Source organism: Scylla paramamosain, unplaced genomic scaffold, assembly GCF_035594125.1.
Source record: "Scylla paramamosain isolate STU-SP2022 unplaced genomic scaffold, ASM3559412v1 Contig19, whole genome shotgun sequence".
NCBI classification, from domain to species: Eukaryota; Metazoa; Arthropoda; class Malacostraca; order Decapoda; family Portunidae; genus Scylla; species Scylla paramamosain.
In genome coordinates, this window is record NW_026973684.1 from 262,501 (window position 1) to 285,000 (window position 22,500).

The 22,500-nt window shown below is 42.0% G+C and overlaps 1 protein-coding gene across 1 annotated transcript in view; it reads right to left on the bottom strand.

Moving 5' to 3' along the window:
* Window positions 1–7,949, bottom strand: part of LOC135097383 (uncharacterized) — a 13,536-nt gene extending 5,587 nt beyond the window's left edge. Inside the window, exons 1-2 of the mRNA XM_063999229.1 lie at window positions 7,716–7,949; window positions 4,018–4,162 (exon numbers count right to left, since the gene is read on the bottom strand). The gene's annotated coding sequence lies outside the window, so the exon portion shown is untranslated. The remainder of the gene's footprint in view (window positions 1–4,017; window positions 4,163–7,715) is intronic.
* Window positions 7,950–22,500: the final 14,551 nt, after the last annotated feature.

The following is a 22,500-nucleotide window of genomic DNA, read 5'->3' on the forward strand; positions in this document are numbered from 1 at the left end:
TTCTTAATTTCTCCTTCCTCTTCCTCATCTTCTTCCTTCTTTTCTTTCTTTTCTTCTTTCTCTTCCTCATCTTCTTCCTTTTCTTCTCAAGTTCTCCTTCTTCCTTCTTTTCTTTCTTTTCTTCTTCCTTTTCCTTATCCTTTTCCTTGTTTTCTTCATTTCTCTTTCCTCTTCCTCATCATCTTCCTTCCTGCTTCCTCCTCCTCATCTTCTTCCTTCTTTTCTTCCTTTCTCCTTCCTTTCCTTCCTTTTTTCCTTGTTCTTCTTCCTCCAGTTCCTCTTGAAAATTTCTTACCTTTTCAGTCCTTTATTTCTCCTCCTCCTTCTGTTTGAAATTCCTCCTCCTCCTCTTTTTTCTTCTATTTCCCTTCTTGGTTTTACTGTGCCTCTTCTTTTTCTTATTTCTCTTGTTCTTCCTACTATTCTTTTTACCTTTTCTCTTTCTCATTCCTCCTCCTCCTCTTTCTCCTCGTTGTTCCCTTATTCCTCTTCATCTTTCTATTCTTCTCCTTCATAATTTTCTACCTATTATCTTTCTCTATCAATCTCTTCCTCTACTTCCTCCTCCTCCTCTTTCTTGTTCCTCTCACTCCTTCACCCTTATCGTCTCTTTTAATACTTCTTCTTCTTCTTCTTCGTCGTCTTTTTTGTCTTGTTCCTTCTATCCCTTCACCTCTTCTCCTCCTCCATATACTTTTCCTCCTCCTGCTCCCTCTCCTCCTCCTCCTGCCTCTACTTTTTCTTCCGCCAAACAAACAATTTCGTTTCAGTGGACGCCAGACACCCTTTCCCTCTCCCTCTCCCTCTCTCCCTCTCGTCTCCCTCTCCCTCTCCCTCACCGCGGCCACGAGCAATGTTTTCAAAAGTTTCCTTACATGTGCTTTCCGTGGTATCTTCTTCCCGTTTTCCTCCATTTTTTCCCCCCTACCTTAAACCTTTCTTTCCCTGTGTGTGTGTGTGTGTGTGTGTGTGTGTGTGTGTGTGTGTGTGTGTGTGTGTGTGTGTGTTTTCCCTTCCTTTTCCTTCCTCCAAGCCTCCACGTTTTCCTCCATTTGTCTGTAAGGAATTTATCTCCAGGGAGGGAAACTTGCTATTCTTTCTCTGTATCACTGTGGAAATGTGTGTGTGTGTGTGTGTGTGTGTGTGTGTGTGTGTGTGTGTGTGTGTGTGTGTGTGTGTGTGTGTAGCATCTCTCTTTCTTTTCTTAACTTTTATTCATTTTCTTTCTCTCTTTCTGAGGTAAGTGAATTGAAATTAGGCGAGAGAGAGAGAGAGAGAGAGAGAGAGAGAGAGAGAGAGAGAGAGAGAGAGAGAGAGAGAGAGAGAGAGAGAGAGAGAATAAAAGTCTAGTACAAACCTAACATGCCACATTCAAATACCTGTCTAACTCCACCAATTTCTCTCTCTCTCTCTCTCTCTCTCTCTCTCTCTCTCTCTCTCTCTCTCTCTCTCTTAAAATCCGTCACAATTGCCAGCACGTTAATGAATATTCCAATCTCATTAGCTATTTTTAGAGGCAAAAATCGCATGCAATTAACTACGTGCAAAAATTATGAGAGAGAGAGAGAGAGAGAGAGAGAGAGAGAGAGAGAGAGAGAGAGAGAGAGAGAGAGAGAGAGAGAGAGAGAGAGAAACTATTTTATCGCGGTAGTAAATTGAGAAACATAAAATAACTGAAACCGCTTATCATTTTCTTCCTTCCCAATTATTATTATTATTATTATTATTATTATTATTATTATTATTATAACTACTACTACTACTACTACTACTACTACTACTACTACTACTACTACTACTACTACTACTACTACTACTACTACTTCCATGCTTTCTGGGAACATAAAACTATAATCTCTCTCTCTCTCTCTCTCTCTCTCTCTCTCTCTCTCTCTCTCTCTCTCTCTCTCTCTTTCTCTACTAAATTTCCATCATGCCCACACAAATTATTATTCAGGGAGAGAGAGAGAGAGAGAGAGAGAGAGAGAGAGAGAGAGAGAGAGAGAGAGAGAGAGAGAGAGAGATAAAACACTAGCTAAGAGCGAGGTTACTTAATTCAGGAAGCGCTGGAGAGAGAGAGAGAGAGAGAGAGAGAGAGAGAGAGAGAGAGAGAGAGAGAGAGAGAGAGAGAGAGAGAGAGAGAGAGAGAGAGAGAGAGAGAGAGAGAGATTGAGGAAGGTGGGGGAGTGAATTAGTTTTTAGTTCCATCTCCCTCTCTCTCTCTCTCTCTCTCTCTCTCTCTCTCTCTCTCTCTCTCTCTCTCTCTCTCTCTCTCTCTATCGGGGCCCCAAGTGTCCTGTTCGGATTCGAGTTAATTTTCGAAAGCCGTATCCCTCCCCCCTCCTCCTCCTCCTCCTCCTCCTTCTCCTCTTCTTCCTCTTCCTCCTCCTCCAGGGTTGAGAGGAACCAGAGTTATAATGAGAGGAAAATATTCACACACATTGGAATTATTATGAAGGATAGATGAATAGTGTCTGTCTGTCTGTCTGTCTGTATGTCTGTCTGTCTCCCCTCCTCTTCCTCTTCCCCTCTTCCTTCCTATCTATTGCCTTTTATCCGTTTCTACTTCCCTTTATTAATCTTTCTCTCCTTCCTTCTTCCTTCCTCTTGTTCATTTATCTATTGTTTTCTACTTTCTTTTCTTATTCCTCTTTTTTTACGTTATTTTTTTACATTTATTTTTTTTTTGTTATTTCTATTCTTCCTTTTCTTCATCTTTTCTTTCTTCCTCCTTCGTTTATTCATTCCTTTTTTCCCTTCCTTCGTGTCATTACCTTTTCTACGTCCTTCTCTCTCTTTCTCCCCTCCTTTTTTTTCTTCCTTGCTTCCTTTCTCTTCTCCTCTCTTCCATTTTCCTATTTTCTCTTTTCTTTCTGTTGTTCCTTCATTCGTTCAATTATTCCCTCTTCCCCCTTCTTTCCTTCACATTCTCTATTTCTCATCTTTATTTCCATCTCTTCCTAGTATTTCCCTGTTCCTTAAGTACTTTATTTTCCTTCTCTTTCTCTTCCTATTCTTCATTATTCCTTTGTCTTCTTTTCGTTTTGCTTTCCGCTCTCTCTCTTCTTCGTTTCCTCCTCCTTTCCTCTTATCTTCTCACATCTCTTCCTTGCTTTGGTACGTCTCTCTCTCTCTCTCTCTCTCTCTCTCTCTCTCGCTTTGTGTTTATCTCCTCTCCTTCACTTCTTCCTTTCTCTTACGTGTCATGAGGAGAAAGAGGGAAGAAGGAGGAAAGGAATGAACCGAAGAACGCAAGGAAATGGCGATGAGAGAGAGAGAGAGAGAGAGAGAGAGAGAGAGAGAGAGAGAGAGAGAGAGAGAGAGAGAGAGAGAGAGAGAGAGATGAGAAACCAATTCAAATATACACAACCACAGAACACTGTTACACACACACACACACACACACACACACACACACACACACACACACACACACACACACACACACACACACACACACACACACACACAGCAGGAGGCTTAACAAGAGAAGGAGATAAGGGTGCGCAGAGATGCAGTTTTCCAAATTGAGTAATAGATCAGAGCAATGCATTACCAGAGGAAGTGGTGTGTGTGTGTGTGTGTGTGTGTGTGTGTGTGTGTGTGTGTGTGTGTGTGTGTGTGTGTGTGTGTGTGTGTGTGTGTGTGTGTGTGTGTGTGTGTAAACGTTATGTGTACGTGAATTCAAAGAAAATATATGTATAATAACTTTGCATTTTAAAAACAGGATATTGTGTGTTTGTGTGTGACTAAATCTTGTAAAAATATGAATAAGGAAATAGGAATAAATCACATATGTAAGTGACGGAGGCAAATTCTCTCTCTCTCTCTCTCTCTCTCTCTCTCTCTCTCTCTCTCTCTCTCTCTCTCATATACTTATCCACTACAACTTAAATATAGAGATACAGAAAGAGAGAGAGAGAGAGAGAGAGAGAGAGAGAGAGAGAGAGAGAGAGAGAGAGAGAGAGAGAGAGAGAGAGAGAGAGAGAGAGAGTATACAAGAGAGCACACACTCACACGTCACGTTGATCACCACATGGTCCTGCAGGGTGTGTAGAGGCAGCTGTGGGTTGCTGACGCGGCAGGTGATCCGGGCCTCGTTGTCACGCCTCTGTACAGCCACGCGGACCCTGCTCATCCCGCCCACGCCCGTCACGTCCTTCTGCGGGAGAGAGACGAGCCTGTAGGAGTAGCTGGGGCAGAGTGAGGGGCACTGACAGAGAATTGCGGTGACGAAGGAAAGTTAGGTCTATATTCTCTCTATATATTTCTCTATATCTATTTATTTCTCTATATTTCTATATATTTCTCTCTTTGTCTTTCACCACGATTATTTCCAAGGGCAGAGAGATGATCAGCCAGATTCTCAAGAGTGTCTCTCCTGTTAATATACAAATCGTGTTCCTCTGTCACTAGAATCGTAAAAAAACACTCTTAGAAACCTAGTGTAGCTTCAACTGTAGCCTTTGGAATGTAGTGGTGGAGCGGCGCAGAGGTGTTTCAGAATATGGGACTCAGAATGATATTTCACGCTACCCACGCAGACATGTTTTTATGCATGGCTGGAGGAGGTGGCGGAGTGAAGTGGTGGTAGTTGAAGGAGGCGGTGAAGGAGGGAAGGTAGGCGCGTAGGGAGCCTGAAGGAAGAGTTGATTGGAGGGCTGCAGGAAGGGTCAGCTCCGCCACGCCCTGACGACCTCTCCTGCGGCGGTCAAGGAGAGTAAGGAGAGGAGTAAAGTGTGGTAAAAAAGGATACCCAGAGAGAGAGAGAGAGAGAGAGAGAGAGAGAGAGAGAGAGAGAGAGAGAGTACGAACAAGGACAATGAGGAGAGAACAAAACGAGGAAACGGTCGAAATTTCTATGAATAAAACGAAAGAAAAAAAGTGATAGAATTAAATGTTAAAAATTAAAAATACGACTCTTTAAAATTTCTCCCGTCCAAGAACACACACACACACACACACACACACACACACACACACACACACGATATTTGGCACGGGACCTTTTCTCTTCCTTCTTCTTTCTTTCTCCCTCTCCCTTTCCCTTTCCTTCCTCCTTTTCCTCTCCTCCTCCCCCTCTCTTTCCTCCAAAAATCACAATCTCTTCTCTCCCTTCTCTTCCCTTTTACTGGCATTTTTTTTGTTCTTCCTATCCCTGTTATTCTTTCCTTCTATCTTTCTTCCCTTTCTTATCTCCTTTCATTTCCAATCCATTACGTATTTCCTTCTTCCTCTTCTGTTTTCTTCCTCCTTCCTTCTCTTCCTGCTCTTATTTTTAAACTACCTCTTCTTTCCTCCTCCTCTTCCTTCTTCCTCGTTCCTTCCTCCCTCCCCTCCCTCATTTCCTTCCCCTCACTTTCCTCTTCCTCTCTTTACCTTTCCTCCTCCTCCTCCTCCACCTTCCTTCTCTCCCTCCTTCATTTCCTTCCCTTCACGTTGCTCTTCCTCTCTTTACTTTCCTTCCAATTCTCTTCCCTTTCTTCCTCTTGCAGCTTCCTTCTTTCTCTTTCCTCTTCCTTCCCTCTCTCTCTCTCTCTCTCTCCCCTCTCCCTTCCCTCTCTCCCTCCCACTCCTCTCCCTCTCCCGCTCTCTCTTCATATCAGCCAAAAAGGAGACAGACGTGGTAGAGGCGCCTGTGTCATCTCCTATTTGGTGTTTGAGGGAGAGGAGAGAGAGGGAGAGGGAGAGGGAGAGGGAGAGGGAGAGGGGAGAGGGGGAGGGAGGTGAGTGAGAGGAGGGAGGGAGTTGAAGAAATAGAACATGAAAGATTTGGCACCACCGCCTGACGTCGCTCTCTCTCTCTCTCTCTCTCTCTCTCTCTCTCTCTCTCTCTCTCTCTCTCTCCTCCAATTTTGTCTTCCTCTCTCCTTTTCCTTACTCTACTTCATCCATCTCTCTCTCTCTCTCTCTCTCTCTCTCTCTCTCTCTCTCTCTCTCTCTCTCTCTCTCTCTCTCTCTCTCTCTCTCTCTCTCTCCTCCAATTTTGTCTTCCTCTCTCCTTTTCCTTACTCTACTTCATCCATCTCTCTCTCTCTCTCTCTCTCTCTCTCTCTCTCTCTCTCTCTCTCTCTCTCTCTCTCTCTCTCTCTCTCTCGTACCCTTATTCCCCTATCAATCCTTTCATCCTTCTACTCTTTTCCCCAATCACAAAATCCTTTATTCTACTCTCTCTCTCTCTCTCTCTCTCTCTCTCTCTCTCTCTCTCTCTCTCTCTCTCTCTCTCTACTATTGTATATATGGATTTCTTGGCATTTTGCTGTTTATTCCATCTCTCTCTCTCTCTCTCTCTCTCTCTCTCTCTCTCTCTCTCTCTCTCTCTCTCTCTCTCTCTCTCTGGCATGACAATAGGTTTCTCAATAGTCAATGCCGAATGCAGAGGTTCAAAACACTTCTAGATCTGTAAGCCGTCGTTATCAGGCCGGCCTGGACAAGAGAGAGAGAGAGAGAGAGAGAGAGAGAGAGAGAGAGAGAGAGAGAGAGAGAGAGAGAGAGAGAGAGACGTTCCAGTGCTCAACAACAAATCTGACAGGCTGGGAAGCGGGGCCGGCTCTAAATATGGGTTGCACAAAGGACAAATGAAAAATAAATAAAGAGACACAGTATCGGATGAACGGAAACGTGAAAAAAAGAGAGGAAAAAAAAAAGAGAAATAAAAGGAGCATCGTCAAAAGAGAATCCAGAATTAAATACGTAGAAATGGACAATAAAGCCATGCCACAATACGGAGAAACTGCATTAGAGGGAATAAAGGAAATAATGAAAAGATGGTTAAATTTTTATGTTACGTAGGTCTGAAGACGAAAGTTATAAGTAAAGGGGGAGTTAAAGAAATACACTAAAAAAAAAAAGAAAAAAAAAGTATAGTGATTTATCTTGTCTCTCCCTCCCTCTCGGGAGGGAGAGACAAGATAAAGAGGGAAAAGAGCGAAGGGAAATAGGGAAAATGGGAAACGAGAAGGAAAATAGGGAAAAAGGAATAAGGAACAGAAAAAATATGAACTGATAAATTTGGGAGAAGAACAAAGGGAGACGCAAAATACAGAGGCAAAAAGGGAAGGAAAAATAAGGAAAAAGGAAAAGGGAAAAGAGAAAAATATGAACTGATAGATTTAGGAAAAGAACAAAAGAAGAGATAAAATAGAGAGAGAAAAGAGGGGAAGGAAAAATAAGGAAAGAACAAAAGAAGAGACGAGATAGAGAGAGAAAAGAGGGGAAGGAAAAATAAGGAAAAGAAAAAGGGAGAAGAAAAGAAATAATGAAATATACATATATGGAAGAAAAAACAAAGGGAGGGGGAAACAAGAGGAGGAAGGAAAAGATGGAAGGAAAAATATGAAAATAATAGGGAGGAAAGCGAAGGTGGATGACACAGGGTTCAGAAAAACAGGTGAGAACAACAGGTATTAAAGTCTAATTAGCAAGGTTAATTAGTTATAAATATTCACACATACACCATCATCATCAACACGAAAAATTACCACCACCATCACCACCACCATCATTATTGCCAACACAAATATTTACCCCCTCAACACACCATCATCACCACCACTACAACAAAATCACTACTACCCATACAAACATTTGCAACTCACCACACCACCATCACCACTACAAAAATGCCCTTCATCACACTATCACCACCACTATTACCAACACAAACCTAACTCCTATACCCCCTTCACCACCACTATCAACACCACAACACTTACGGTACATATCTATGGTAACTTTGGTGGTGGTGACTGCTACGGGGGCGGTGGCGGCCTTGCAGGTGAGTACGGAGTGGGCGTGGGCGCGAGTCAGCGGGTTGATAATGAGAGTGTTAGATACCACGGACCCGCTCCCGCCTTCGCTTCCGCCCACTGAACTGCTGAAGGAGTCATCAATGATAGACTCTGATAGCCACCACGACACCTTGGGCTGAGGGCGACCTGCGGGAGAGAGGGAGAGGGAGGGAGCGTGAGTGTGAGTGAAGGAAAGAAATGTTGATTGACTGATTGGGAAAAAAATAACAATTATGATGTTTCGGGCTGGGGACGATCTAAGAGTAAGAGAGAGAGGGAGAGGGAGAGGGGAGGGAGAGGGAGAGGGAGAGGGAGAGTGTTAAGTTAAATGAGAGAAGGAGGAGGAGAAATATTGATTGATTGTTAATTGAGTGAGAGAGGAAAAGGTAATCTGAGGATGACCTGAGAGAGAGAGAGAGAGAGAGAGAGAGAGAGAGAGAGAGAGAGAGAGAGAGAGAGAGAGAGAGAGAGAGAGAGAGATTCCTGAGTAACACTGCAACAAGAGAAACCCACACATTATTCAGTATAATTCTGCAACCCTTTCCTCCCTTTATTCACGCTGGCAAAGGGAGGCAGTGGAGTGTGAGCGGAAATTCGCCAGCTAAGGTTGAACACACAAATCCGTCAGCAGATGCATGTTTCAATACGGCAGTTTTTGTGGTCGAGACTAAAACCACTTACTCCATTTCTCTCCATTTCCAAGCAGTCCACGTCCTTCTGTCTACCTCCGTGGATTGCTGTTGGTGTTTATCACTGAGTTTTTCGCTGTTATCCTTGTTCCACTTTATTATCTCTGTTATCTTCTATTTTCCTTCTATTTCGTTGGTACGTTCTCCTGTTTAAGCTGTCCACGTCCTCTTGTCTATCTACTCAGTCTATCTTTATTATCTATTAGTGTTCATTTGTAAGGATCTATTTTGCCGCTATTCATGTCCTTCTATCTACCTATTCTATTCTACCTATTCTACCTATTCTATTTATTCTCTGTTATCCTTATTGCTGTTATTCTCTATTATCCTTCATTTGTTAGCCAGTATTTAGTCGCCGTCCACTTCTGTCTATCTATTTATTTACTCAGGCTGTTGTTTATTTATTATTTTCTATTACCTGTTTGCCTCTTTTTTTTATCCGCTATTGAGGAAAGTGAACATTTTTTTTATAGTATTCCTGTTTATCTATACACGTTGCTATGGCTTTTATGGTCTGTTAATCTATTTTACCCTTAATTTCTAAAGTTGTGTTTTGTCTATATCAATTATTCACGATTTGGGAAAGTGGTATCTGCAGTTTCTTTGAGAACATTCTATACACGATGCTGTACTTCAATACCTGCAGTTACCCTTCACTTATAAAGCAGTTCAGAAGAAAGTTAATAAAAATTCTTAGTATTAGCATTTTTTTTTAATTTTTTTATGAGAGTATTAACTATTTATCTATACAAATTATAGTTCAGTGTACAAAGTTATCCCTTCTAAAACTGTGTCCGATTATGTAAGTCACTATTCGAGGTTACATAAAAGAAATAGCGGACTTGGGCGTTGCCATTTAAGCGAATAATGTTATCGACTCTTTTAACGCCCGTGTAACCTTTTATTCATTTATTTTATTTATTTATCTATTTATTTATTGACGTGGTTGGAGGAGTTTGTTGCTATTTCGTAAGGTGTTTGTGTAAGTCGTCTTTTTCTGTGCACATGTAACGCTTCTGTGAGTTGTGTTCTTTTTTTTTTTATTTATCTAAGGGTATTTGTTGTTGTTTGTAAGTTGATATGAGGTGATGTGTGTGTGTGTGTGTGTGTGTGTGTGTCGTATATGTACAAAGATGATGATGATAATAATAATAATAATAATAATAATAATAATAATAATAATAATAATAATAATAACAACAACAACAACAACAACAACTGTTATTTATACTGAACGCAATGTTGTAGAACCTTGCGTTCGCGTTGATCCTCGGGAGAATGCCTGAAATTATAATATTATTTGATTTAGTCTTGTACTTGCGAATCATTTCCTTGTATTTCGCCATCAGTTCTTCTGATCGGGACCGCTGGACGTCATTTGTGCCTGCGTGGATAACATAAAGGGTGTTAGTTGTGGCGTCCTTGGTCGTGTCCTCGATGGCAGCAGTGATGTCCCCTAGGGAGGCTCCAGGAAGGCAGTACCTCCTCCTGCGAGACGGGACTCTTCCACAAAATTCCACCAGCTGTCCTCGGACGATCGAATCCCCCACAAGCCTGGTCTCTTCCGGTTCATCTATCTGTTCAGTCAGGATAGAAAAACGGTTATATGTCGTGGTGGGGAGGTGAATCCGGCGCGTGAATTGTCTTGATCCATTCCTGACCGGGGTGAAGGCTGCGTCCTGTGAGGGGGAGGGATCAGGTGAGGTGACAGGCGAGGCAGGAGAGGCTTGCGGGGGGCGGAGCGTCGCTGCGTGGCAGGGGTCAGCAGCTGTTGTCTCGTGTCCGTGCCCGCGCCCACGCCCACGTTTGCTGTGATGAATTCCTGTAGAGAGTCAAAACTGTTTTTTAATTCGGTCTACCTTCTGTTTCCTTCTGCCACTGCTTCTTCAAGGTGTGATCGCGTGTCACACAGTCTGCAAACAGGCCTTGATAAGTAGTCACTGAAGTACTGCTTAGCGAACCTCCCGCTGCAATCTCTGCAAGATTTCAAATCAGAAGGCATTTCTAATGTAGTAGTATATAATGTGAAGGCTACGACAGTTGGAGATGTGGAAATTTAAAAGTAATTAAGGGATTAGCGGTCAAGGGTCGGTCAAGGGGAGGCGATGGTGCGCAGGTGGGGAAATTCCCAGGGGAATTTCAGCTGTGGAGTCTCACAAGTTTCCTGTAATAAAATTGTCACAATACAAGGGAGAACAGACAATTTTCTCACAATAGGACAATTTAAAGATAGAGAAAGAAAGTACCCAAGCTACAAGCACAAAGACAATAAAAGTACTACTAGAAACAGACGAACAGGTGAAAACAGGAGACCTAGTACTGATATCTAACAAACGTATCACTGTGTTTGCGCAAGAAGTGTTGTGTAATTTGTATGGAGTCTGAGCTGTACAGGAAAACAGAACAGAACAGAACAGAAACAGGTCAAACAAAATAAACTTAGCGACTGCTTTAACGATATGGGCTGCTGGTCCTGCGTAGGTCAGGTCACAACACGTCTGCTCCACACAAGCGGAAGGGGCGAAGGGCACGACTGAAGGAGGAGGAGGAGGAGGAGGAGGAGGAGGAGGAGGAGGAGGAGGAGGAAAGAAAGAGGAGGAGACGTGCGATTGTGGAAGGAGAGGAAGGGGGAGGTGGCGTAACTTCTTAATGAGGAAGAAGGAGGAGGAGGAGTCAGGTGTAATGAGAAGACATGTCTCAGAAGGGCGTTCTAAGGCGCGCGTGCGTGCGTGTGCGTGCGCGTGTGTGTGTGTGTGTGTGTGTGTGTGTGTGTGTGTGTGTGTGTAATTCAAAGTTTAGTTCTGTGTACGTGAATTAGATATACATCATTGTGTGTACGTGGAACGTGTGTGTGTGTGTGTGTGTGTGTGTGTGTGTGTGTGTGTGTGGGCGCGCGTGCGTGTTCGTGTTTGCCGAATAAACAACCTGATATAAAGATGACAGCAGATAATAAAGAGAGAGAGAGAGAGAGAGAGAGAGAGAGAGAGAGAGAGAGAGAGAGAGAGAGAGAGAGAGAGAGAGAGAGAGAGAGAGAGAGAGAGAGCAATTACCTTCTGTTGAAAATATAATGAACATTTTTTAACCAAGGGTTGGTGGAAATGACACACACACACACACACACACACACACACACACACACACACACACTAAAAAAAACAAACAGCAATCATGGGACTTGGAATGAAACGCCAATTTTTTTATACATTAATTTTTAAGTAAAGCTATCTCTCTCTCTCTCTCTCTCTCTCTCTCTCTCTCTTAGTGCGCTGACAAAAAGAGAGAGAGAGAGAGAGAGAGAGAGAGAGAGAGAGAGAGAGAGAGAGAGAGAGAGAGAGAGAGAGAGAGAGAGAGATGCTTACATAATTCAAGTTACGTATCTTTAAATTAATTGTTCTTCTATTAGGCAACATTAAGCTCAAGTTACCAGTTCATGTTTTTGACGCTTATTTATTTATTTTTTTACGTGGATAAATTAGTAAACAGGTATATAAATAAGGAATAGATAAATACAAATGGATAAACAAACGGCAAGGTAAGTGGGTGAACAGGTAGGCAGGTAGGTAGATAAGTAGTTAAACTGGCAAATAAATACTGTGGATAGATGGATAGATAGATAAGTGCATATCTATCTATCTATATATTCACAATTGTGGAAGACTCCATCAGTGTGGATGGTGCCACGCCCCTCTTAGCCAGGAGGTCCCCCCCACCAGCCGTCACAGTCACGCCCAGTGTCACGTCGCTGTGATGGTTGCGGCGAGTGACGTTGCTATAAATGACTGTGTTTTCAATATGTGCATTCTATCTATCGTGTTCACGGGAGTTTTTCCTGCGTAATAATTAAGAATATATCTTTCAGCACTCAATGAAAAGTGTTGAAAACAGCAAACATAAGAAAACCATGTTGTAAACTTTTTTCTAATATCTTCACAGTTCAACTCGTCTTAATACCATTTTCTTGCTTTTTGTCACGTTTCCACAATACATCTTGATTTTCCAGTCACCGCTGAGTCTGATGGTGTCAACCCAAACTCTCCCGTACATGGAGTTAAGGCACATAAAACAGAAACATTTGTCACTCGAGCCTGCAAAATGTAGCTTGAAGGGAGTGCTAGTGAGGGAGCGGTGCATCCAATTAGCTACCACCTTATAAACCTGCCTAGGCACCAGGAATCTAGCGTAGTATAGTTACCTTCTTTCCTTGAGCGTCATAACCACCCATTAACACTTCCAAGGCGACACTGACGAATCATGATGATGCACGATTATTCATGGTAACCTTTCACCTTTTTTATTTTGATATCCCTATTAATTTCAGCATTACCGCTCTTCCCACATGTTTAATTTTACGTTCTTTTCTTTGTTCTTCTATTATCTTAACGTTTTTACCTCTTTCTATGTGGTTAGATGCAGGGTTTATTGAGTTTTGCTTTACGATGTACATTAAACATCGTACACTTGTAGCATATTAAGCATTACGTCATCAGCTACCAATCAACGTTGACATCTCCCTCCTCTGTTTCCGCGTATTCCTCTGCGCGAAGGCAGGAAAAAATACGGAGAAAAAGGACCAAAAATACAATAAAAAAATCGTTAGAACACAGCAACATAGACAACACCAAGTCAAAATACACAAAAGTATATTATTAAAACTCCTCAAACGAGCATTACAGTTATAGAAGAAGAGAAAAAGAGGAAAATGTTTGATAACAACTCCACGTTACTTCTGCGATGCTTACTGTGGCCAGCCGTGGGCGGGATCAGACTACATCACACTTGACAACAGTGAGGACGTCGAGTGAGGTATAATACCCATGGAACCCCCCCCTCCCCTCCCTCCATCATTACATCAATTCTAGGTAAGCCAGTGCATTCACCAGATAGTTAAAGTGTTATATTACCCATAACAATAACATCCTAGTGGTTGTTAATTAAGGATAGTTTCATTAAATAAGACAGGTGGTGACGTCACATTTTCTCCGTGAACCGCTCGTCTGGCATTACTTGTTTCACCTCACGTGTAAATTATTTGTACTTAACTATGAAATGTTTGTCTTTTTTAGGTAGAAATTAGCTTAGGAAAGATTATAATTGTGTATGTATGCATGTGTGATGGGGATATGGGTGTACGCGGCCCACTGGGACAAGGAAGAATGGGATGATGGCAATTACTGATGATAGTAAAAAAAAAAAAAAAGTTACGATTTTTACAAGTGTGTGAGGGAAAATTAGGAGTATTAAGAGGTACTGTAAGGCTGGAGAGGATAATGTAAGAGAATGTAAGAATATTTAGGACATTATAAGGGTCTTAACGTTAATTTACGAGTGTGCAGAGGTATCATAACGGTCTAGTTAGGCTTGTTTTAAAAGTACGAGGCTGTAAGGGATACTACTAGGCTACGTAAGGATATTTAAGGGTGTTATAAGAAATATGGGTATTGTAAGGGTTTCATGTTGATTTACGAAAGTGTTGCGTTGTTTTAAGGATACTGAAATTAATTAAGGTCCCTTAGGAGTACCGTAAGGGTAGTAACGATAATAATAAGGGGAAAGTAAGGGAAACTAGGGATAATCTAAAGAATGTATGAGTATTTTAATTTTTTTTTCAAATTAATTAGGATCGTTTATGAGTGATAAGAGAGGATAATAAGTGAACGTAAGGGAAATTCGAGATAATATAAACAAATGTATGAGTATTTTAAAGGGTTTCCTGTTGATTTACGAGTGTGTGAAGGTGTTTTTAAGGTGGTGAAGCTAATTAGAGTCATTGTAAAGGGATATTGTAACGGTGGCGGCAAATATTTCAAAACAACTGCTCTCTATTCATAAGGCGAGGTGATTTCAAAGGCTTTCTCTCACCCCACATAATAATGATGTTTTTTAATAATATTCATGCAAATTGTTTTCCGCCTTATTAAAATGGATGCTGATTAAGCCGTATGGTTAGGCCTACACACACACACACACACACACACACACACACACACACACACACACACACACAGAGAGAGAGAGAGAGAGAGAGAGAGAGAGAGAGAGAGAGAGAGAGAGAGAGAGAGAGAGAGAGAGAAATTGTTGACAAATGAATGAGAAACAATAATCAGCGTTTTGTTTATTTTTTTATCTTTATTCTCTCTCTCTCTCTCTCTCTCTCTCTCTCTCTCTCTCTCTCTCTCTCTCTCTCTCTCTCTCTCTCTCTCTCTTGCCTATTATTCATTTTCTCCCTCACTTCTTCCTCAATTCCTTGCCTCATTCACCTTCTCCCCTTTTCTTATCTTATCTCTGCTCTTCTTATCAGCATTTTCCTCTCTTCCTCATTCCCTCCCCCTCCCCCACTCTCCCTCCCTCCCTCTCCCACTCTCCCTCCCTCCCTCCCTCCCTCCCGTGACCTCTGTTCCTGTTATCATTGTGAGAGAGAGAGAGAGAGAGAGAGAGAGAGAGAGAGAGAGAGAGAGAGAGAGAGAGAGAGAGAGAGAGCCAGGTAGTCAGTCAAAGAATTATTATTTGAACGTGAAAAAATCAAACTACAGAGAGAGAGAGAGAGAGAGAGAGAGAGAGAGAGAGAGAGAGAGAGAGAGAGAGAGAGAGAGAGAGAGATAATCGGCCTGTACGGAAGAGAGCGAAGCAATAATCGTGTTAGTATCGTTCTCTCTCTCTCTCTCTCTCTCTCTCTCTCTCTCTCTCTCTCTCTCTCTCTCTCTCTCTCTCTCTCTCTCTCTCTCTCTCTCTCTCTCTCTCTGATTTTTCCTCGTTCAGAGTTTCTATGGCCTGACTCTCTCTCTCTCTCTCTCTCTCTCTCTCTCTCTCTCTCTCTCTCTGCTCTGATTTTTCCTCGTTCAGAGTTTCTATGGCCTGACTCTCTCTCTCTCTCTCTCTCTCTCTCTCTCTCTCTCTCTCTCTCTCTCTCTCTCTCTCTCTCTCTCTCTCTCTCTCTCTCTCTCTGCTCTGATTTTTCCTCGTTCAGAGTTTCTATGGCCTGACTCTCTCTCTCTCTCTCTCTCTCTCTCTCTCTCTCTCTCTCTCTCTCTCTCTCTCTCTCTCTCTCTCTCTCTCTCTCTCTCTCTCTCTCTCTCTCTCTCTCTCTCTCTCTCTGCTCTGATTTTTCCTCGTTCAGAGTTTCTATGGCCTGACTCTCTCTCTCTCTCTCTCTCTCTCTCTCTCTCTCTCTCTCTCTCTCTCTCTCTCTCTCTCTCTCTCTCTGCTCTGATTTTTCCTCGTTCAGAGTTTCTATGGCCTGACTCTCTCTCTCTCTCTCTCTCTCTCTCTCTCTCTCTCGAATTTGGTACTCTAACTCTTCCTACTCTTCCTCCTTTCTCTAAGTGTCTTTAGGATTCCTCCCGCGTTCTCCTCCTCCTCCTCCTCCTCCTCCTCCTCCTCCTCCTCCTCCTCCTCCTTTCCCCATTCTCACTCCTCCACCTCCTCTTCCTTCTTGAATACCAGCATTACAACCACTTCCTCCTCCTCCTCCTCCTCCTCCTCCTCCTCCTCCTCCTCCTCCTCCTCCTCCTCCTCCTCCTTTCCCCATTCTCACTCCTCCACCTCCTCTTCCTTCTTGAATACCAGCATTACAACCACTTCCTCCTCTTCCTCCTCCTCCTCCTCCTCCTCCTCCTCCTCCTCCTCCTCCTCCTCCTCCTTTGTCCTTATCCAATTGACCATAAAGTGGAGAAATAAACACATTAATGGCTAAACAAACAAACAAACACAAACACTCAGAATATATGTTTGTGTTATCGGTTCAATAAACAAACCAACAAACAAACAAACACAGGGAATGATAAAGTGATATGATAAATAAATAAATAAATAGATAAATAAATAATCGGGTGAATTGTTTGGGTTAATTAAATCTTAATGATAAAAGTAAATATGCAAATTAGCTTAATTATTATGGTTAAATTATAGGAGAGAGAGAGAGAGAGAGAGAGAGAGAGAGAGAGAGAGAGAGAGAGAGAGAGAGAGAGAGAGATAGGCAGTAATTAAATAGGAACAAAAGAAGGAAATAGAAAAAAATCCGGGAACAAAAGTAAGAAAGAATAAATGAAAGTAAAAATAAAGGAAAATAAATGACGTAAGTAAAATAATGAAGGAATAATGGAAATAGGAGAAAATTAAAAAAAGAAAATAAAGGAAAAAAAAGCGGGAAATGAAGGAGAAAAGAAGAAAAAAAATGTACATGAATAAGGGAAAAAAAATCAGAATACGATAACTACAAAAAAAAATACAGGAAAAAGGGAGAAAATAAGAGGAAAAAAACACGTAAATAAGGAAAAAAAGAATACTGGATCAAAATAAAAAAAAACGAGGAAAAAACAAGAATAAAAAAAAGAAAAAAATAAATAAAAAAAAAAATGAGGTGAGAAGTGGGGTTCGAACTCACGCGCCTCCTGGTTAGTGGGTGCGAGGCGAGCAACGATTGGTGGAATGGGAAGATGGTCGGTTATTGGACGGCTCAAGACCACAATGGCTGTTCCACTTAAGCTGGCGGAGAGACCAGTGCTGACCCGCTGAGATTTGGGAGAGAGAGAGAGAGAGAGAGAGAGAGAGAGAGAGAGAGAGAGAGAGAGAGAGAGAGAGGGTGGGAGGGGGTTAGAGAAGACGTTTGTGCAGGAAGGAAGGAGAGACAGGAGGAAGGGAGATGTTTGTGAAGGAGGAGGAGGAGGAGGAGGAGGAGGAGGAGGGAAGGGAGGAATGGAGGCAGAAGGGTGTTTGAGGAGGGAGGAAAACAGGGAGACAATGGCTGTGAGAGAGAGAGAGAGAGAGAGAGAGAGAGAGAGAGAGAGAGAGAGAGAGAGAGAGAGAGAGAGAGAGGAAATGAAACAAAAAAAAAATGCAAATGGAAAGAGGAAAATTAAGAGAGAGAGAGAGAGAGAGAGAGAGAGAGAGAGAGAGAGAGAGAGAGAGAGAGAGAGAGAGAGAAAAAGCAAGGGGAAGACAGAGCCAGCCCACAAATTCGGGTCCGGAACAGTATTGGTGCGGAATCCGAAACAGTCCGGATTCGGTTACACTAAGTCGCCGAATAATCACGCCACCGTTCGAATCCTCCTCTTTCTCCATTAAGAGGAAGAGGAGGAGGAGGAGGAGGAGGAGGAGGAGGAAGAGGAGGAGGAGGAGGAGGAGGAAGAGGGGGAGGAGGCCTGTTTGAGTCTTCGGTTACGGTTTGCAAATACAATCCGAATCCACAAACAAATAGACAAAATAAATGGTATCCGGACTGGAGGAGGGGAGCGTATGAGGTTGGGGAGGAAAGGGGGGTGTTGATAATGTTGAGGGGGGGCAGTTAGTGGAAAAATTGTGGTCGGGGGGAGGGGGGAGCGTTGGTAAAGTTAATGGGGGTTGGGGAGAAGGTGAGGGCGTTAGAGATACGAGGGAGGGGAGAGAAGAGATGGGAGAGGCAAGTGTGTAGGGGAGATGAAAGGGAAATAAGGAAATAGTTGAGAATAAACAGCAGAAATGGGATAATACAAGGATTTATATTGTATGGAGTTAGAAGAGGAGGAGGAGGAGGAGGAGGTGGAAGAGAAGAGAGGGAGAAGCGATGATGAAAGGGAAATAGAAAGATGAGAATAGGAAAAGATGATAAAACAACAAAGGAGATGAAAAGAATATAATGTAGGAGGAAGAGGAGGAGGAAGAGAATAAAGGAAGATGAGACGGAATTAGGAGATGAAAAGAGAAGAAGGAAGATGATAGAAATAAAGGAGAATTTTGATGTGTAGAGATGAAGAAAGAAGAGGAAGAGAAGGAAGAAAATGAGGAGAGACAAAGATGAGGAGATGAAGAGAAAAAAAAGATAAAGTAATATAATAGAAGAATGTTGATGATTTAGAAAGAAAAAAAAAGAGAAGAAAAGAGGGAGAAGGAGGAGGAAGAGAAGGAAGAAAATGGGAAGGAAGACAAAGATGAAGAGATGAGAAAAAAATGATAAAGTAATATAGAAGAATTTTGATGATTTAGAAAGAAAGAAAGAAAAGAAAGAGGAGAAAAGAGGGAGAAAGAAGAGGAAGAGAAGGAAGAAAATGAGAAGGAAGACAAAGATGAGGAGATGAGCTAGAGAAAAAAATAAAGTAACAAGAATTTTGATAATTTAGAAAAAAAATAAATAAATGAGAAAAGAGGGAGGAGGAGGAGAAGTAAGAAGAATTTAGAAAAAAAGAAATAAATGAGAAAAGAGGGAGGAGGAGGAGGAAGAGAAGAAAGAAGAGAAGTAGAAAGAGAAATAACAAATAAATCATAGAAAAAAAAAAAGTCGCTCGGAAAGATTGTTTAATCTCAACACGTCACAAACACACACCATTTTGATCATCTGTTTACAATGACGCAACACACAACACGGCCTGTCATTGGACCGTTGCTGGTGACGTCATAAGACAAGGCGGGTTCTCATTGGCTAAATTCCAGTATTCTGATTGACGTCACTGCAGAGGAAGCATCCTATTGGCTCTTTTCCAGAATTTTGAGGCAGAGGTCTGGGTGGGTGATGAGAATGCACACTAGATAGATAGATAGATAGATAGATAAATGGATGGATAGATAGATAGATGAATAGATAGATAAATTGATAGGATAAGAGGCAAATAAAAGGGATAAATAGATAAAGATTAGATAGATAAATAGGTGGATTAAGTAGATAGATTAAATAGGTAGACAGATAGATAGATATATTGATAGATAGATATGTAAGTGAACAGACAAATACAAGATAGATAAATAAAAATAGATTAGTAGATAAATAGATAAACAGGAAGATAAGAAGGTAAAGTGAGAGAGAGAGAGAGAGAGAGAGAGAGAGAGAGAGAGAGAGAGAGAGAGAGAGAGAGAGAGGTAAATAGAGATAGATCAATGTGTGTGTGTGTGCGTGTCTGTCTGTCTGTCTGTCTGTCTGTCGATTCGTGCGTGACTTCCTATTCAGTCAATCCTTCTTTGAGTCATTAACAAAAGTAAAAAAAAAAAATAAATAAATAAATAAATAAAATAATTGAACGAAATAAAAACACATTTCACTGAGTTTAGTTAAAAAAGAAAACGGTATTTTTTTCCCGTTTTTTTTCGTTTTTCATTTTTTTTTCTTTCTTTTTTCGTTTGGCTTAATTCTGCAATAATGACTAAAAGGAAAGGGAACTTGGATTTAACTTAAATGTGTGAGATTAGTGAAGGAAAAAGTGTTCCAGGAGTTTTATTTCTCTCTCTCTCTCTCTCTCTCTCTCTCTCTCTCTCTCTCTCTCTCTCTCTCTCTCTCTCTCTCTCTCTCTCTCTCTCTCACGCACACGCCCTGCAAAAGTTAGAATTTCAACAACTATGAAATTTAGAGAGGGAAAAAGTTATTATAATTCTCTCTCTCTCTCTCTCTCTCTCTCTCTCTCTCTCTCTCTCTCTCTCTCTCTCTCTCTCTCTCTCTCGTCCTTTTCACGCTTTGTTTATCATGTTTTTCTGTGTTTTATTTGGGTTAAAACTCTCTCTCTCTCTCTCTCTCTCTCTCTCTCTCTCTCTCTCTCTCTCTCTCTCTCTCTCTCTCTCTCTCTCTCTCTCTCTCTTTTTTTTTTTTTTTTTTTTTTTTAAACAAATATTTACAGAAAGGCTTAAAATTCCACGTTGAGTATGGAATTATTTAAGAAGCCTATGATAGTATTATTAACAGGAATAACACTATACATATTTAACATAAAGATGATAATGCTAATACAATAATACAATAAAATAATAAAAATTTAAAGCACCAGTGGGGACAGGTGCGTGCTACGCCAGCTGTGGGCTGCCAGCTTCACCTGGTGCGTGGACATGTCCTGCACTTGGGGCGTGGCCGCCGTGAACATGTTCCACAGCCGCGAAGTCCTGGCTGTGTAGGTACGCTGGTGTTGGCTAGAGCGAGATCGAGGCACCTTCACTAGCTCGTCGCTACTGGCCGCAGCTCTGGTGCACCTCTGCACTGTGTGTGGCAGCAACCTCAGGGAGTCAAGGTGAGGGACCCTCTGCACCTGAGTTTTGTGGCACACCACTAGCGCCGACACGTCCCGGCGATGCTCCAGTGACGTTACTGGTGGTTGGTGCTGTTGGTCCTCATGGGTGGCCACCAGACGCAGAGCTCGCCGCTGCACAGCATCCAGTCTCTGCATGTGGGTGGGGGCACTCGACATCCAGGACAGGGCACCGTACTCCATACATGGGCGTATCTGTGCCCTGTATAGCGTGAGGATGCCCCGTGGGTCGAGGGTGTTCGCCATCCTGCGCAGGGCAGAGACTCGGAGAGAGGTCTGGCGGGCGACGACACCGATGTGGTGATCGAAGCGTAGGCCGCGGTCCACAGACACGCCCAGGATCTTGATATAATCCTGAAGTGGCAGGCTCTTGCCTCCAAAACGCAGCTGTCCTGAGACTGCGTGTGAGGCACCTGGGGACCGCGAGATGACCATCGCCTGCGTCTTCTCAGGAGCGAAGTTTACCTGCCACATCTTTTCCCACTGCTCCACCAGTCCGAGCTGCCTGTTCAGCTCAGTGACGGCACGCTGACTGTCGAGGCGGCAGTAGGAGCGGGAGAGTGTGCAGTCGTCGGCGTATGCTGCCACAGATGACAGCTGCCGGAGGAGGTCGTCGATGTATATGTTCCATAGGACTGGGCCCAAGACAGAGCCTTGTGGAACTGAGGCCCGGACAGGTGAAGGCCTTGATGACTGCCCGTTGACTACTACCTGAAGGGTCCTACCCTGGAGGTAATCTTCGAGCAGCATTAGCAGGTCACCTTGGACACCCTTGGCGCGAAGCTTTTCAATGAGCCCCGCGTGCCAGACCCTGTCAAAAGCCCCTCTCTCTCTCTCTCTCTCTCTCTCTCTCTCGTCTTTTTTACGTTTTTTTATGTTTTGTGGTTAAAACTCTCTCTCTCTCTCTCTCTCTCTCTCTCTCTCTCTCTCTCTCTCTCTCTCTCTCTCTCTCTCTCTCTCTCTCTCTCTCTCTCTCTCTCTCTCTCTCTCTCTCTCAGCGTGGGAATGTGATGATGAGTTACCTGCGCGTTGAACCAAAAGTGCTCACCTTTAAAGTCTTGTTAATCAATTGTTGGCTTTATAAATAATTACTACCTCTAAAAGAACTCAATAGACAAGTGTATCTTCTTTTTCTTTTTTCTTTTTTCTCTTTGTTTTATATTTTTACAGTTTTTTATAGTTATTTTTCTTCTATTTTTTTGGTGTGTTTGTTTTTTTCTTTTCGTTCGTATTGTCATATTTTTTTTATTTGTTTTTTATTTGATGGTTGTTTTTCTCCTTACTGTTTTTATTTTCTTTATTTTTCGTGTTGTTTTATCGCATTAATTTGTTTCTCTTTTTATTTTGTTTATTTTTTTTTGTTTATTTTATTTAGAGTTTACTTGACCTTTTTCTTTTTTCCCCTACTGTTATTCTTTTTTTTTTCGACTTATTTTTTATCTATTTTTTTCGGTTTTGTGTACAAGTTTTTTTTTACCTTCATTTTCTGTTTTGTTTCAAGTCAGTGTGTCTACCCATCTTTCTTTTTTTCCTTCTGTTTCCTCCTTTTCCCTTATTTTTTTTTTCGTAATTTGACTTTCCCCATTTTTCGTTGCTTTATTTATTTTTTCTGTGTTTCCATTTTCGCATTTTTTATTTATTTTTTTGGCCATGTACTTTCCTTCCTCAGTTTATTCAACCTTCTCTCTTATATCGCATTATTTTTCCACTCTTTCCATCTCAGTTTTCCCTCCCTCCCCTCTTCCTCTCTCTTCCGTTTCCTCCCTCTATTTTTTCCCCTCACGTTTCCGTCTCTTTCCTCGTCTCTTTTAGCTCTTGTTTTCTCCTTTCTTTTTTTCCCATTTCTTCTCTTGTTTCCATTTTTTCCTGACTTGTATAATTATGCATTTTTTTTTTAAATGGTTTACTTCCTCTTCCTTTTCCTCCTCCTCCTCCTCCTCCTCCTCCTCCTCCTCCTCCTCCTCCTCCTCCTGACAGAACATTAATTAAGTTGTGTGGCATTTTAATAATTTTTTTTTTCCTCACCATTTTTTTTTTTTTTTCGAC